Source organism: Pseudophryne corroboree, chromosome 8 (genome assembly GCF_028390025.1).
Source record: "Pseudophryne corroboree isolate aPseCor3 chromosome 8, aPseCor3.hap2, whole genome shotgun sequence".
NCBI classification, from domain to species: domain Eukaryota; kingdom Metazoa; phylum Chordata; class Amphibia; order Anura; family Myobatrachidae; genus Pseudophryne; species Pseudophryne corroboree.
The window spans coordinates 208,330,911-208,347,669 of NC_086451.1; the positions used below are offsets into that span (position 1 = coordinate 208,330,911).

The following is a 16,759-nucleotide window of genomic DNA, read 5'->3' on the forward strand; positions in this document are numbered from 1 at the left end:
GTAAATAGAATTCAGCATTGAGTATGGTAGGGGAATTGTGCCTAATATTTGCTGGATAATGGGTATTTCAATATTATGGAATGACCTTTTTCCTCCTTTATTGTATATATGTGGATATTTGGTAGTACTTTATTCAGGGCCTGACTGGACACTTTATAAAATAACTTTTACCCTGATACTGCCACAGCCCTCAATAGGGCACGAGGAACTAATGATAATAGCTCGTGCTGTAGGCGGGAAAAGATAGTACTCACGAGGACGATAGGGCTCTCGTGGCCCCTGGGGCTCCAGTATAAAAAGGGGAGCTGTAGCGCTGAACGGGACTACTGTGTGCGCCTCTGAGGGAGTAACTCATTTCTCTCCCTGCCCGCCTCAAAGAGCTGTGCTGTAAGCATTGGCGGCGCAGAGGAGATGATTTGAGGTCTCCAGCGAGCGATAGCACACCGAAGACAAGTGGCTCCTACAGCGGCGAGCTGAGGGAGCGAATAGCCGCGAAGAGCCAAGTACCGGGGGAGCTGTTACCAGCAACGCAAGCGGCAGACGGACAGAGCAGCCGAGAGCAGAGAGCCGGGGGAGCTGTTACCGGTGCATTGAGCGGCAGACGTCCGGAGCCACAGTGAGCAGTGAGCCGGGGGAGCTGTTACCGGCGCATCGAGTGGCCGACGTCCGGAGCCACAGTGAGCAGTGAGCCGGGGGAGCTGTTACCGGCGCATCGAGTGGCCGACGTCCGGAGCCACAGTGAGAAGTGAGCCGGGGGAGCTGTTACCGGCGCATCGGGTGACCGACGTCCGGAGCCACAGAGAGCTGAAAGCCTGGGGGAGCGGTTACCAGAGCATCAGTCGGTGATCCATGAAGAAACCGTCACCTGTAATTAGCCACATGCAAGCAGATACTCCTAAGTATCCCTAACACAGATCCACTGCCCACCAATGAGAGGATACGTGGGCGGAGCTACCAGGCCTGAAAAGAGTGAGTGTCAGGAGGCATTCATAGAAGACGTCTGAGGTCTGTAGTTTTATTTTATACTGTACCCTTTTTCAACGTATATACAATTCTATAACGTAACCTGGGTGCAGCCATTCTACAGTATTATTATTAATTGAAAGCCACCACATCATTAAAGCTCAGGAACCATTTGAACTAATTTACTAACTTTAATCTATTAAATGCATGGTTCCAGTTATGCCAGCAATAACCTACTGAACTATTACACTAAAAGCTGAGCTAATTACTAGAGGGCTTATTTACCCGCAGTGGCCTGGTATCAGAGATCTATGATTCTACTTATGAGGAATTAGCCAGTGACAAGCACAGGATCAATAGCTCACTCAGCTTCCATACTTCAGTCTAGACAGAAGGGATACAGTTTATATTATTTGTGGCAGCATTTCAACAGTAGAGAGCTTAACGGATACAAAATAAAGAAAGAGACACTATGTAATTTATATTGAAACCATTTTAACTGAGTTCATAGACAGCCTTGTCCAGCTCAATTATACAGCTACAAAGTTCTACAGGAACGGGCTATTCAGGAGCCTTAGCCCAACTATTCTTTGATTGTTGGAGAACTGTCATTAAATAGTTAATCATCCTACAGTCTACTATAAAATAATTTATAGTATCCCACATTTAATGGTATAATAAGCCATATCATACAGCGTGTCAAGGATCATCAGAACTGTTATTTGCATGGAGACAGATATATACTTGGACATCTTCCAGGTGTTGGACTAATCTTGCATATGAATATAATATGTATATACCTATGAATTTATTTTGAAAAGCATTGTTTTAAGTAAGATATCTATTAGTATAGGGGGAACAGATTAATTGAGGTAGTAGCAGATGTATTACACAATTTAATGTATTTAATTGTATGAATTTGTTAGAATATAGAGAGGAATAGATAGAATATTATCTAGGTAATATATTTATTGGTGCATATAAGTAAAATATACAATGAATATGGTCTAGTGTATTACTTACCTGCCGGATAGATCCAGGAATGCTGGGATGAAGATTCAGAGTTATTCAGGTAAAACTGTAAAGTAAAAGCACCACACATTAGTAAGGGATAGTCAATATATATATATATATATATATGTTTAAAGGGTGTCCCAAGTCAACCCTGAACGTAATTCATAGTTAATGAATAGTTAAAAGACTTGGGTGGAGGCACAAACTTAAGAGTATCCGCTACAGATACTTACAACCCCTGAAACTAGGGTTACACTTGCTAAGGTTTAAAGTGTATTTACAGCCACTCAGGCTGCTGCATTGTGCTAACAACGTATAGAAACTCCAAGCAAAAAAAGCGCTAAGCTTCAAAGTGTGTCAGCTGTCCCAACTCAAATTGCTAAAATGCTTTATCAGTTCATTAATACTCCTCTCCTTATTAAGGACTGCCGCTCTCAAGTTATTGGGTTGTTGGTTTCCAATATATTTATTTGACAAGAAAGAACTAAATTGAAAGCGCTGTCCACAATAAAGGATAGATAAAAAAAAAATTATTTTGTATTGATAACTGTTAATATAAACACTTAAAAAGCTAAAACATAATATGTATATCTACAAATCCTATTTCTTCAGTGATCCTTATCACAGGTACCTTGTGATTGCACTGGTAATGAATACTAGATTGCTGATTAGAACAATATAGCATGCAATAGGTGCTCTAATTAGCTCCACAGTGAACAATTCTTAGTAGCAAATTATATTATTCAGCCTCCTAAATACTTAAGTACACTTATATGGAACACTTATTTTCACAGCCCAAACATATCTAGAGGAAATGCATACAGTTGATAAATGCTTTTTCACCTCCCGCTGGGACAGCGTAGTGATACAATGTGTCCAAAGTGTCTCTGCCTTAGAATCAGGCTGAATATGTAACAAAGAATCAAGTCTCCTATGGAAGCTTTCCAGCTGATTAACTTCTGACAGGCGTCCCCGTCTAAGCATAAAATAATTATGGATGAGATTCTTATGAAATTGTCACGATCCGGGTATCTGGACGCCATTTCTTACCCATCAGATGCCTCCTAAGGCTGGCTCAGCGCTCCAGGACCGGATCCCATCTGTTATCCTAATGTTCACATTCCTGCATCCTCTCCTGTCTCTCTGAGACGCTGTCACAGTAACGCCATATTACATCTGGCATGGCGTCTCCCGCGGCCTCCGCCGCCGTCCCTGAGCTTCTGCATGCAGAGTGTCAGAGTGGCGATTACGTCAGCCGCGGCCTCCGCTGTGTCCGCGTGGTTGGATGTGCACTTGTCAGCCTGGCGTCTCCTGTCTCCAGTGGCCGGCGCCGCCATTACTGTTTTCATTACCACATGGATTACAAACCAAACTTCCCTCCAAGTGTCTGTGTGGGCGCAGCCATCTTGGATTCTGTCAGCTGATCATTTCCTCCAATCTGTTGTCAGTATTGTTAATCTGCATAATTGCCTAGCCAATCCCTTCCTTGCTACAGGTATAAATACACTGTGCCTGAGCAAGGAAGGCGTCAGTGCTTTGGTTGTCAAACCTAGTTCCTGTTTGTCTCTCTCCTGTGATTGTCTTCCAGGTTCCAGCTCCTGTCTCAAGACTTCCACCATAGAGACCCGCACCAGCATTCCACCTGCGGTGTAGCCTGACTCTCCGATCCATTTTGGATTCATCTGTTTCCAGTTACAACATTACCTGCTTCCAGCCCAGCTTCCAGCAGAGTACAGCTTCTCTTAAAGGGCCGGTGTCCTTTCTACAGTTTACCACTCTCCACCGGTATTATAATTTCACCGCTCTCAAACTCCTAATTTCAGCTCATATTTCATCGCTCCCAAGTTCATTTATTATTTAACTGGTTCCAGCCAGTATCCACTCCGTGCCAACAACAGTCTGGTTCCAGCCAGTATCCACAGCAGCCGTTTTATCTTCAGCAGCCCAGCTTTTCCTGGAACACCAGCTGGTACAATCCTGGGTTATCTCCATTGCTACAGTCGGGCCTGGTAAGGACTTTCCATCTAGAAGATTATAAGAACTATCTCACACTACCAGTGCCCTGTGGCTCCTGCCACCCTGTAGTTCCCAGGAACTGTATTTATTCTTTGCTGACTTTTATGTTTCTTTTACTGCTACTGTGATGCATGGAGTTTGTCATAAATAAACATCATTGACTTTTATTCAAGTTGTCGTGGTCACGCCTTCGGGCGGTTCTTCTTCATGTTACTTACATGTCCAGGGGTCTGATACAACCTCCCAGGTTCCGGTACATCTCAGCCCCTACAACTGAGGCTGCCTCCCGTCAGCTCAGGCCCTCAGTTGTGACAGTAAGCACTGACCTAATGAATCCAGCCGGAGACCAGGATCAAGCGGCTAGGCCAATGCAAGAACTGGCAGCCCGACTAGAACATCAGGAGGCTGCACAGGGCCACATCATCCGCTGTCTCCAGGATTTCTCTACTCGGCTGGATGGGATTCAGACAACTCTCCGTGGATCAGGCGCATCTGGTGCGTCAACCACAGTGACTCCAGCTATAACCCCACCCACCTTACCCATTTCTGCTCCACGTCTTCATCTTCCAACGCCAGCAAAATTTGACGGATCTCCAAGATTCTGCAGGGGATTTCTCAACCAGTGTGAGATTCAGTTTGAGCTACAACCTGGCAATTTTCCCAGTGACCGTACAAAAATTGCCTACATTATTTCTCTTCTCAGTGGGTCAGCCCTTGATTGGGCATCACCGTTATGGGAGAGGTCCGACACCCTGCTATCTTCCTACACTGCCTTCATGTCAACATTCAGGCGCATCTTCGACGAGCCAGGCCGGGTAACCTCAGCTTCATCCGAGATTCTCCGTTTACGCCAGGGGTCACGTACTGTAGGACAATATCTGATACAGTTCCAGATCCTGGCATCCGAACTGGCATGGAACGACGAGGCCCTGTATGCTGCATTCTGGCATGGCTTATCTGAGCGTATTAAAGATGAGTTAGCTACCAGAGACTTACCCTCTAAGTTAGATGAGCTAATCTCACTCTGCACGAAAGTTGATTTACGTTTCAGAGAGAGAGCAACTGAGCGTGGAAGATCATCTGCTCCAAAATCTTCTGCTCCTCCTCCTCGCCAACTGTCACCAACTAAAGATGAGCCCATGCAAATTGGCCATTCCCGTTTAACTCCTGCTGAGCGCCGAAGACGTCTCTCCGAGTCTCTCTGTCTTTATTGTGCAGCTCCGTCTCACACCATTAATGCCTGTCCCAAACGTCCGGGAAACTCCAAATCCTAGCTCGCCAAGGAGAGGGCCGGCTAGGAGTAATGATCTCTTCTCCATCTCTTCAAGATTGTAATCTCCCAGTCTCGCTTCAAGTTGCTCAACGTTATCGGAACGTCATTGCCCTCATTGATTCCGGAGCAGCTGGGAACTTTATTACCGAAGCCTATGTTAAACGGTGGTCCCTACCCACCGAGAGACTTCCTTCGTCCATTTCTTTAACTGCCGTGGATGGCAGCAAAATTTTTGATGCAGTTATTTCTTTAAGGACTCTACCAGTTCGTCTGAGAGTGGGAGTTCTTCATTCCGAACTTATTTCTTTTTTAGTGATTCCAAGAGCCACACATCCTGTGGTCCTGGGCCTTCCATGGCTCCGTCTTCACAATCCTACAATTGATTGGACGACTACGCAAATCCTGGCATGGGGTTCCTCCTGTGCTGAGACATGTTTGTTTAAAGTATTGCCTGTCTGTTCTTCCTCCCCCAGGTCGTCTGATGTTCCACCTCCTCCATATCAAGATTTCACGGATGTGTTCAGTAAAGCTTCTGCTGATATCCTTCCTCCTCATAGAGAATGGGACTGCCCGATTGATCTCGTTCCAGGGAAGGTTCCACCTCGAGGCCGAACTTATCCGTTGTCTCTGCCTGAGACGCATTCTATGGAGGAATACATTAAAGAGAACCTAGCAAAGGGGTTCATTCGACCTTCTTCTTCTCCAGCCGGCGCAGGCTTCTTTTTTGTAAAAAAGAAAGATGGTGGTCTGCGGCCGTGCATCGACTACAGAGGTTTGAACGACATTACCATCAAGAACCGTTATCCTTTACCCCTGATTACTGAGCTCTTTGACAGAGTTAGCGGAGCTACCATCTTTACAAAGCTGGACTTGAGAGGTGCATACAATCTCATCCGGATCCGTGAGGGTGACGAGTGGAAGACCGCCTTTAACACCCGTGACGGACATTATGAGTACCTCGTCATGCCCTTCGGATTGAGCAATGCTCCAGCTGTCTTCCAGCATTTTGTCAATGAGATCTTCAGAGACATTCTATACCGTCATGTCGTGGTCTATCTAGACGATATCCTCATTTTTGCCAACGATTTAGAGGAACATCGTTTTTGGGTTAAAGAGGTTCTGTCCCGTCTCCGTGTCAATCATCTCTATTGCAAATTAGAGAAATGCGTCTTTGAAGTCAAGTCCATTCCGTTTCTAGGGTACATTGTGTCCGGTTCCGGACTAGAGATGGATCCTGAGAAACTACAAGCAATCCAAAATTGGCCGATACCCTTAACCCTCAAAGGGGTCCAGAGGTTCTTGGGGTTCGCCAACTATTACCGAAAGTTTATACGAGACTTTTCCACCATTGTGGCGCCTATTACTGCTTTCACTAAGAAGGGTGCTAACCCGTCCAAGTGGTCTGAAGAAGCCATGCAAGCATTTCATCTTTTAAAACAAAGGTTCATCTCTGCGCCTGTTCTGAAACAGCCTGACATCGACTCTCCTTTCATCTTAGAGGTGGATGCCTCCTCCGTTGGAGTAGGAGCGGTGTTATCTCAGAGGGCTAAAGATGGCCATTTACACCCTTGCAGTTTCTTCTCCCGGAAGTTCTCCCCAGCTGAGCGCAACTATGCCATTGGCGACCAGGAGTTGCTAGCCATCAAGCTCGCTCTAGAAGAGTGGAGGTATCTGTTGGAGGGAGCTTCTCATTCAATCACCATACTTACAGACCACAAGAACCTTTTATATCTGAAAGGCGCACAATGTCTCAACCCTCGTCAGGCCAGATGGGCACTTTTCTTTTCCAGGTTCGACTTTAAACTCCAGTTCTGTCCGGGCTCTCAGAATCGCAAGGCCGATGCCCTTTCCCGCTCATGGGAGCAAGAAAATGAGTCAGAGTCTTCAGACAAGCATCCTATTATAAATCCGTTGGCATTCTCCATGGTAGGGATGGACTCTACGCCCCCATCAGGGAAAAGTTTTGTGAAACCGATGCTAAGGAAGAAGCTCATGCATTGGGCCCATGCTTCCCGTTTTGCCGGACATACAGGTATCCAAAAAACCCTGGAGTTTATCTCTAGGTCCTATTGGTGGCCAACTCTGAAAAAGGACGTCTTGGAGTTTATTGCATCTTGCCCAAAGTGTGCTCAACATAAGGTATCCCGCCAGTCGCCTGCGGGGCAACTGGTTCCACTATCTGTTCCCCGTCGACCTTGGACCCATTTGTCGATGGATTTTATTACAGATTTACCCATGTGCAACAAGTTCAATACCATCTGGGTGGTAGTTGACCGGTTCACCAAGATGGCACACTTCATTCCTCTCACCGGTCTTCCGTCAGCTTCCAAGTTGGCTCAAGTATTCATACAAGAGATCTTCCGACTCCACGGTCTTCCTGAAGAAATTATTTCAGATCGAGGAGTTCAATTCACAGCCAAATTCTGGCGAAGTTTATGTCAAGTCCTCCAAGTCAAGCTAAAGTTTTCCACGGCTTACCATCCTCAGACCAAAGGTCAAACCGAGAGGGTGAATCAGGACTTGGAGGCCTTCCTCCGCATCTATGTGTCCTCCTCTCAAGATGACTGGGTTCAATTACTTCCCTGGGCCGAGTTCTGTCATAACAACCAGTATCATTCTTCCTCTGCTTCAACACCATTCTTCACTAACTTTGGATTCCACCCTAAAGTCCCTGAGTTCCAACCGCTTCCAGCAACTTCTGTTCCCGCAGTGGATATCACCTTGCATCAGTTTGCCAATATCTGGAAGAGCGTACGATCAGCTCTGCTCAAGGCATCGTTCAGGTACAAGAAGTTTGCGGATAAGAAGCGTCGAGCAGTTCCTGCTCTCAAGGTGGGTGATCGGGTATGGTTGTCCACGAAGAATTTGAGGTTAAGAGTTCCCAGTATGAAGTTTGCACCTCGCTATATCGGTCCTTTCAAGATTGAACAAGTCGTCAATCCTGTTGCTTACAGACTCCAGTTGCCGCCCTTCTTAAAAATACCCAGGACATTCCATGTTTCCCTGTTGAAACCGCTGATCTTGAATCGGTTTCATTCCTCACTTCCTCCAACTCCGAAAGTCCAAACTCAACGAGGCGTTGAGTATGAAGTGGCCAAGATCCTGGACTCACGTCACCGTTACGGTCAACTACAATATCTTATTGACTGGAAGGGTTATGGCCCTGAGGAACGTTCATGGACCAATGCTTCTGATGTCCATGCTCCTGCCTTGGTCCGGAGATTCCATTCCAAGTTTCCTCAAAAGCCAAAGAAGTGTCCTGGGGCCACTCCTAAAGGGGGGGGTGCTGTCACGATCCGGGTATCTGGACGCCATTTCTTACCCATCAGATGCCTCCTAAGGCTGGCTCAGCGCTCCAGGACCGGATCCCATCTGTTATCCTAATGTTCACATTCCTGCATCCTCTCCTGTCTCTCTGAGACGCTGTCACAGTAACGCCATATTACATCTGGCATGGCGTCTCCTGCGGCCTCCGCCGCCGTCCCTGAGCTTCTGCATGCAGAGTGTCAGAGTGGCGATTACGTCAGCCGCGGCCTCCGCTGTGTCCGCGTGGTTGGATGTGCACTTGTCAGCCTGGCGTCTCCTGTCTCCAGTGGCCGGCGCCGCCATTACTGTTTTCATTACCACATGGATTACAAACCAAACTTCCCTCCAAGTGTCTGCGTGGGCGCAGCCATCTTGGATTCTGTCAGCTGATCATTTCCTCCAATCTGTTGTCAGTATTGTTAATCTGCATAATTGCCTAGCCAATCCCTTCCTTGCTGCAGGTATAAATACACTGTGCCTGAGCAAGGAAGGCGTCAGTGCTTTGGTTGTCAAACCTAGTTCCTGTTTGTCTCTCTCCTGTGATTGTCTTCCAGGTTCCAGCTCCTGTCTCAAGACTTCCACCATAGAGACCCGCACCAGCATTCCACCTGCGGTGTAGCCTGACTCTCCGATCCATTTTGGATTCATCTGTTTCCAGTTACAACATTACCTGCTTCCAGCCCAGCTTCCAGCAGAGTACAGCTTCTGTTAAAGGGCCGGTGTCCTTTCTACAGTTTACCACTCTCCACCGGTATTATAATTTCACCGCTCTCAAACTCCTAATTTCAGCTCATATTTCATCGCTCCCAAGTTCATTTATTATTTAACTGGTTCCAGCCAGTATCCACTCCGTGCCAACAACAGTCTGGTTCCAGCCAGTATCCACAGCAGCCGTTTTATCTTCAGCAGCCCAGCTTTTCCTGGAACACCAGCTGGTACAATCCTGGGTTATCTCCATTGCTACAGTCGGGCCTGGTAAGGACTTTCCATCTAGAAGATTATAAGAACTATCTCACACTACCAGTGCCCTGTGGCTCCTGCCACCCTGTAGTTCCCAGGAACTGTATTTATTCTTTGCTGACTTTTATGTTTCTTTTACTGCTACTGTGATGCATGGAGTTTGTCATAAATAAACATCATTGACTTTTATTCAAGTTGTCGTGGTCACGCCTTCGGGCGGTTCTTCTTCATGTTACTTACATGTCCAGGGGTCTGATACAACCTCCCAGGTTCCGGTACATCTCAGCCCCTACAACTGAGGCTGCCTCCCGTCAGCTCAGGCCCTCAGTTGTGACAGAAATAAACTGATTGCACAGTAACTTGAATGTCCACTGCAGGTGAACTGTAGAGATAGCTTATCTCACCGGTTTGTGCAGCTACCACATCTCCCGCCGGGCTCCGTCTCTGCCGCACCTAGCGCTCAGCGGCTCTATCACTGACATCAGCGCTGTATTCCTCCCGTTGGTGTGGGTTGGATGCAAGCATGCAAACAGCTTGGAGCGCAGAGATCCTCCGGCCAGTGGTTCAGAACTGCATCGGCTGTTATGCGCTTGGCCCGTAATGGCAGGGCGGCACAAGTTCTCACCGGCGTTAGGAGAAGTGATGTCGGCTTTGTAGAAGCTCAAGTTCATATACAGGGGTAAATGGGAGGTATATAGACAATTTATTTTTTATTTGGGATGGGGATGTTGAGTCCATCACAGGTTTTGTTGAGCACCTTCATTTGAATAATTTTGGTTTAAGATTCACGAGCACTTTTAGTGATAATTATATTAATTTTCTAGATATAGCGGTCAGTATCATAGAAGGTAAGATTCGTACATCAACCTACACCAAAAGTGTGGATTGTAATAAATATCTTAATTACCATAGTTGCCATCATAGAAGATGGAAAGAGAACATCCCCAAAGGACAGTTTCTCCGACTTAAGAGAAACTGTTCCCGAAAGGATGTTTTCGAGAAACAATCGGTTATAATGCATAAGGCGTTTGTGGAACAAGGATATCCAGAAGACCTGCTTTGTAAAGCATATAAAGATGTGGAGAAGATAGATAGAGCAGTACTCCTAAAGAGTAAGAGTTCTAAGAAAATGAAAGAGGATGTAGGAACCAGTTCTTTGGCTTTTACAACTCAATTTAATTCGGCTGCACAACAAATCAAAATTATTGTTGAGAAAAACATGCGATTATTAGAATATGATAAATTTTTAGCCCCTTTATTAAATGATAAAAGAAAGGTAGTATTTAGGAAGTCTAGGAACCTAAAACAAAGTTAGCCCCCAGTATGCTGCAGAAGAAGAAAATAGGTGACACTTTGGGCCAAAATAATACACTAAATTGGCTACCACCAAAACCAAAAGGGTTTTTTAAATGTGGAAGAAATGGATGTATCACCTGCCCCTATGCAGAACATAGGAGTATTGTAGTTATATCACATACAGATGGGATTTCCCACCCTTTGGAGGACTTTATGAATTGCCAGTCCTCCTATGTGATTTATGTTCTTACATGTGGCTGTGGAACTCAGTATGTAGGCCGTACTATCCGTAGTTTAAATGTTAGGTTTTTAGAACATAGGAGAGGAATAGTTAATAAATGTAAAAGCCATAGTGTGCCGAGACACATATTGAATTGTGAGAAGGGGGGATTGAAAAATCTAAAAGTAAAAGCAATTGAACAGATCGGGGCGACTATAAGGGGGGGGGGGGGGGGATCGTTACCGTGAACTCTGTAGAAAAGAGGCATTCTGGATTTTTAAGTTGGGGACATTGGTGCCGCAAAGCCTAAATGACTCCATTGAGCTAAATAACATCTAAGGAGACATATAGTCTCCAGCACTAGTTCATGTCCTGGTTGTAGTGTTATTCTTATATTAGTTTCATCCATAGGATTTATTAAAGAATAGAGTGGAGAGAGTATATGAGGTCTTGAATATTATTGACAATTTATCAGAGGGGGAGAAAATTAGTATATAGGGATCTATATGTTAATTTCTACCTGTTTTGGGTGTGCTTTTTCCATTACCATGTTATAAGGTTATTGCTGATTAAACATAATCGGTAAATTAGTTTTTTTAGCATAAATTAAGCAAAGAAATTGAATGAAAGAAAGTAAAATCTAATTTAGTGATGATATCAGGGGTTGTATTTATTGAAACCATTGAATAAATAAAAATACAAATAAATATGAAACCTACATCAATTAATGATTAATTCGAAAGGGAAGGTTTAGTAACAAAATGATGTTTTATGTGTGTCAGCTCTTGAAGAAATAGCCCAATGATAAGAACCTATGCTAGTAACGATAATGTATGTTATATTTTATTTATTAACACTATTTTTATATATAATTTATAATTGAGTATGTATACTGCTAATTACATCCCCTGATGGGGAAAGGGTTAATGCACAGGTGGAAATGATGATTACACCTTGTGAGGATAAAAGCAGTGGATGAGGACAAGGGGAAATTCACTTCTGAGGAAACAGCCACGGGTAACAGGCTGAGAAACATGTTAAAGTTTTTCCCCTGTATATGGACTTGAGCTTCTGCAAAGCCGACATCACTTCTCCTAACGCCGGTGAGAACTTGTGCCACCCTGCCATTACGGGCCAAGCGCATAACAGCCGATGCAGTTCTGAACCACTGGCCGGAGGATCTCTGCGCTCCAAGCTGTTTGCATACTTGCATCCAACCCACACCAACGGGAGGAATACAGCGCTGATGTCAGTGATAGAGCCGCTGAGCGCTATGTGCGGCAGAGACGGAGCCCGGCGGGAGATGTGGTAGCTGCACAAACCGGTGAGATAAGCTATCTCTACAGTTCACCTGCAGTGGACATTCAAGTTACTGTGCAATCAGTTTATTTCATAAGAATCTCATCCATAATTATTTTATGCTTAGACGGGGACGCCTGTCAGAAGCTAATCAGCTGGAAAGCTTCCATAGGAGACTTGATTCTTTGTTACATATTCAGCCTGATTCTAAGGCAGAGACACTTTGGACACATTGTATCACTACGCTGTCCCAGCGGGAGGTGAAACCGCATTTATCAACTGTATGCATTTCCTCTGGATATGTTTGGGCTGTGAAAATAAGTGTTCCATATAAGTGTACTTAAGTATTTAGGAGGCTGAATAATATAATTTGCTGCTAGGAATTGTTCACTGTGGAGCTAATTAGAGCACCTATTGCATGCTATATTGTTCTAATCAGCAATCTAGTATTCATTACCAGTGCAATCACAAGGTACCTGTGATAAGGATCACTGAAGAAATAGGCTTTGTAGATATACATATTATGTTTTAGCTTTTTAAGTGTTTATATTAACAGTTATCAATACAAAATAAATAAAATTTTATCTATCCTTTATTGTGGACAGCGCTTTCAATTTAGTTCTTTCTTGTAACAACGTATAGGCCTGTGTACGCGAATTGTGTAGACCCTACGCCCTTTCGGCGTACATATGCAGAGTACATACACTGTGCGACCTTGTGTACTTAAGGTTTGTAAATAATATAAAGGTGAAAGGTTAATTACTACGGCCGCAGCGGCTCAATATTATAGTGTATCAAGTGTGTTTAAGGTATATGCTTTTTAGTACTGTAAGTAAACCAGCGTTTACACACCCCACCCAAATCTAACTCTCTCTGCACAAGTTATATCTGCCCCCCACCCCCCTTCAGTGCACATGGTTTTTCCCAGCTGCTACCAAAGTTGCTGCTACGATCAGGTTTGAATTAGGCCCAATGGGGGTCATTCCGAGTTGATCGTAGCTGTGCTAAATTTAGCACAGCTATGATCAGGGGGATGCCCAGCACAGGGCTAGTGTGCCCCGAATGTCAGTGAACCCCCCCCCTCCCCTGCAGAAATGCAAAAGCATTGCACAGCGGCGATGCTTTTGCATCTCAGGAGTTACTCCCGGCCAGCGCAGCTCCTGCGGCTGGCCGGGAGAACCTCCTCACTGCCCAGGTCGCAGCGGCTGCGTGTGATGTCACGCAGCCACCGCGGCCCGCCCCCCCCAATGGTCCGGCCACGCCTGCGTTGGCTGGACCTCGTCCCTTAAATGGCGGCTTAACGCCGCCGTCCATCCCCCTCCTGCCCAGCGACCGCCTCTGCCTCAAAGGCGATCGCTAGGCAATGACAGCTGGCATGCACCGGCGCACTGTAGCGCCGGCGTATGAGCAGTTCTGACCAGACTGCTGCGCTGCGATAAACTGCAGCGAACGATCGGGTCGAAATGACCCCCTATATCCGAGAAAAACAACATTAATGTAAGCTTGCATTTGTGTGTATTCAAATATGGGGATGAAACAACCTGGCAGTATCTAAATGTGGAAAATATTATTCCAAGTATATTAAAGGAATAACTCCCCATTATTGTGTATTGTCACATGTGTAGTCACCCAAGTATTAAAAATCACTAATACATCTAATAATATAGAGCTGCTAATAACATCTCAGGAAGTGTCACAGAGAAGAAACATGTTACAATTGTAACCACTGAAGAGGGAATTAGTAACATCTGTGACCATGGCCCTCATTCCGAGTTATTCGCTCGCAAGCTGCTTTTAGCAGCTTTACACACGCTAAGCCGCCGCCTACTGGGAGTGAATCTTAGCATAATAAAATTGCGAACAAAAGATTCTCAAAATTGCGATTACACACCTCCTAGCAGTTTCTGAGTAGCTTCAAACTTACTCGGCATCTGCGATCAGTTCAGTGCTTGTCGTTCCTGGTTTGACGTCACAAACACACCCAGCGTTCGCCCAGACACTCCTCCGTTTCTCCAGCCACTCCCGCGTTTTTCCCAGAAACGGTAGCGTTTTTTCGCACACACCCATAAAACGGCCAGTTTCCGCCCAGAAACACCCACTTCCTGTCAATCACATTACGATCACCAGAACGAAGAAAAAACCGTGAGTAAAATTCCTAACTGCATAGAAAATTTACTTGGCGCAGTCGCACTGCGGACATTGCGCATGCGCATTCGCGACTAATCGCTCCGTTGCGAGAGAAAAATAACGAGCGAACAACTCGGAATGACCCCCATAATGTTACATTTGTAACCTATACTAAATATCACTGCCAAGAACTACTACAGAGAAGGAATAGGATATAATTAGAAACATTATAGGAATACAACCAATAATGGAATAAAGACCGTGCATAAGCATTTTTGTTTTTAAATCACTTCTTTATTTACACAGAATATTTTTTCTTTATATATTTCCATACGTGTTACTCTTTCTATACTTTACTTATTGTGACCCCAATAAAAAATGAGGGGAGCATATAATACCTCATATGTGACAATATCAAAGCAACATACACTGCTCAAAAAAATAAAGGGAACACTAAAATAACACATCCTAGATCTGAATGAATTAAATATTCTTATTAAATACTTTGTTCTTTACATAGTTGAAAGTGCTGACCACAAAATCACACAAAAATTATCAATGGAAATAAAATGTATTAACCCATGGAGGTCTGGATTTGGAGTCACACTTAAAATTAAAGTGGAAAAACACACTACAGGCTGATCCAACTTTGATGTAATGTCCTTAAAACAAGTAAAAATGAGGCTCAGCAGTGTGTGTGGCTTCCACGTGCCTGTATGACCTCCCTACAATGCCTGGGCATGCTCCTGATGAGGTGGCAGATGGTCTCCTGAGGGATCTCCTCCCAGACCTGGACTAAAGCATCCGCCAACAAGATGGATGGAGCAAGACATGATATCCTGGATGTGCTCAATTGGATTCAGGTCTGGGGAATGGGCAGGCCAGTCCATAGCATCAATGCCTTCGTCTTGCAGGAACTGCTGACACACTCCAGCCACATGAGGTCTTGCATTGTCTTGCATTAGGAGAAACCCAGGGCCAAAAGCACCAGCATATGGTCTCACAAGGGGTCTGAGGATCTCATCTCAGTACCTAGTGGCAGTCAGGCTACCTCTGGCGAGCACATGGAGGGCTGTGCGGCCCCCCCAAAGAAATGCCACCCCACCCCACACCATTACTGACCCACTGCCAAACCGGTCACGCTGGAGGATGTTGCAGGCAGCAGAATGTTCTCCTTGGCGTCTACAGACTCTGTCACATGTGCTCAGTGAGAACCTGCTTTCATCTGTAAAGAGCACAGGGTGCCAGTGGCGAATTTGCCAATCTTGGTGTTCTCTGTCAAATGCCAAACGTCCTGCACGGTGTTGGGCTGTAAGCACAGCCCCCACCTGTGGACGACGGGCCCTCATGCCACCCTCATGGAGTCTGTTTCTGATCGTTTGAGTTGACACATGCACATTTGTGGCTTGCTGGAGGTCATTTTGCAGTGCTCCTCCTGTTCCTCCTTGCACAAAGGCAGAGGTAGCGGTCATGCTGCTGGGTTTTTGCCCTCCTACGGCCTTCTCCACGTCTCCTGATGTACTGGCCTGTCTCCTGGTAGCGCCTCCATGCTCTGGACACTACGCTGACAGACACAGCAAACCTTCTTGCCACAGCTCGCATTGATGTGCCATCCTGGATGAGCTGCACTACCTGAGCCACTTGTGTGGGTTGTAGACTCCGTCTCATGATACCACTAGAGTGAAGGCACCGCCAGCTTTCAAAAGTGACCAAAACATCAGCCAGAAAGCATAGGAGCTGAGAAGTGGTCTGTGGTCACCACCTGCAGAACAACTCCTTTATTGGGGGTGTCTTGCTAATTGCCTATAATTTCCACCTGTTGTCTATTCTATTTGCACAACAGCATGTGAAATCGATTGTCAATCAGTGTTGCTTCCTAAGTGGACAGTTTGATTTCACAGAAGTATGATTGACTTGGAGTAAAATTGTGTTTAAGTGTTCCCTTTATTTTTTTGAGCAGTGTATATCACATAGGGGTATTGGAATCTTTTAATTTACATATTGATATTTAATAAAGTATACAATTTGAACACAGAAAACATTTTTTTGGTGGAAAGGGAACGAGTGCTGCTGTAATGAAGCTGATTCCGTTTCTTTAGTTGGTGTAGTACCCAAAGTCAAACTGCAGCAACAAAGGCAACTAAGGTACTAGCATGCATAAAATGGGGAATTGAGACTAAGGATGAAAGTGTGATCCTACCGTTACAGAAATCATAGCACTGGAACATTTGCCACAAACATCGATGTATATTTTATTTTTTATGTTCCATCCCTAGTTGCTGTCA

At 45.2% G+C, this 16,759-nt stretch overlaps 1 long non-coding RNA gene across 1 annotated transcript in view; it reads left to right on the forward strand.

Annotated features, from left to right (window-relative positions):
* Nucleotides 1-326: 326 nt before the first annotated feature.
* Nucleotides 327-16,759, forward strand: part of LOC134948824 (uncharacterized) — a 218,538-nt gene continuing 202,105 nt past the window's right edge. The window contains exon 1 of the long non-coding RNA XR_010183036.1: nt 327-1,005. This is a non-coding gene — a long non-coding RNA (uncharacterized LOC134948824). The remainder of the gene's footprint in view (nt 1,006-16,759) is intronic.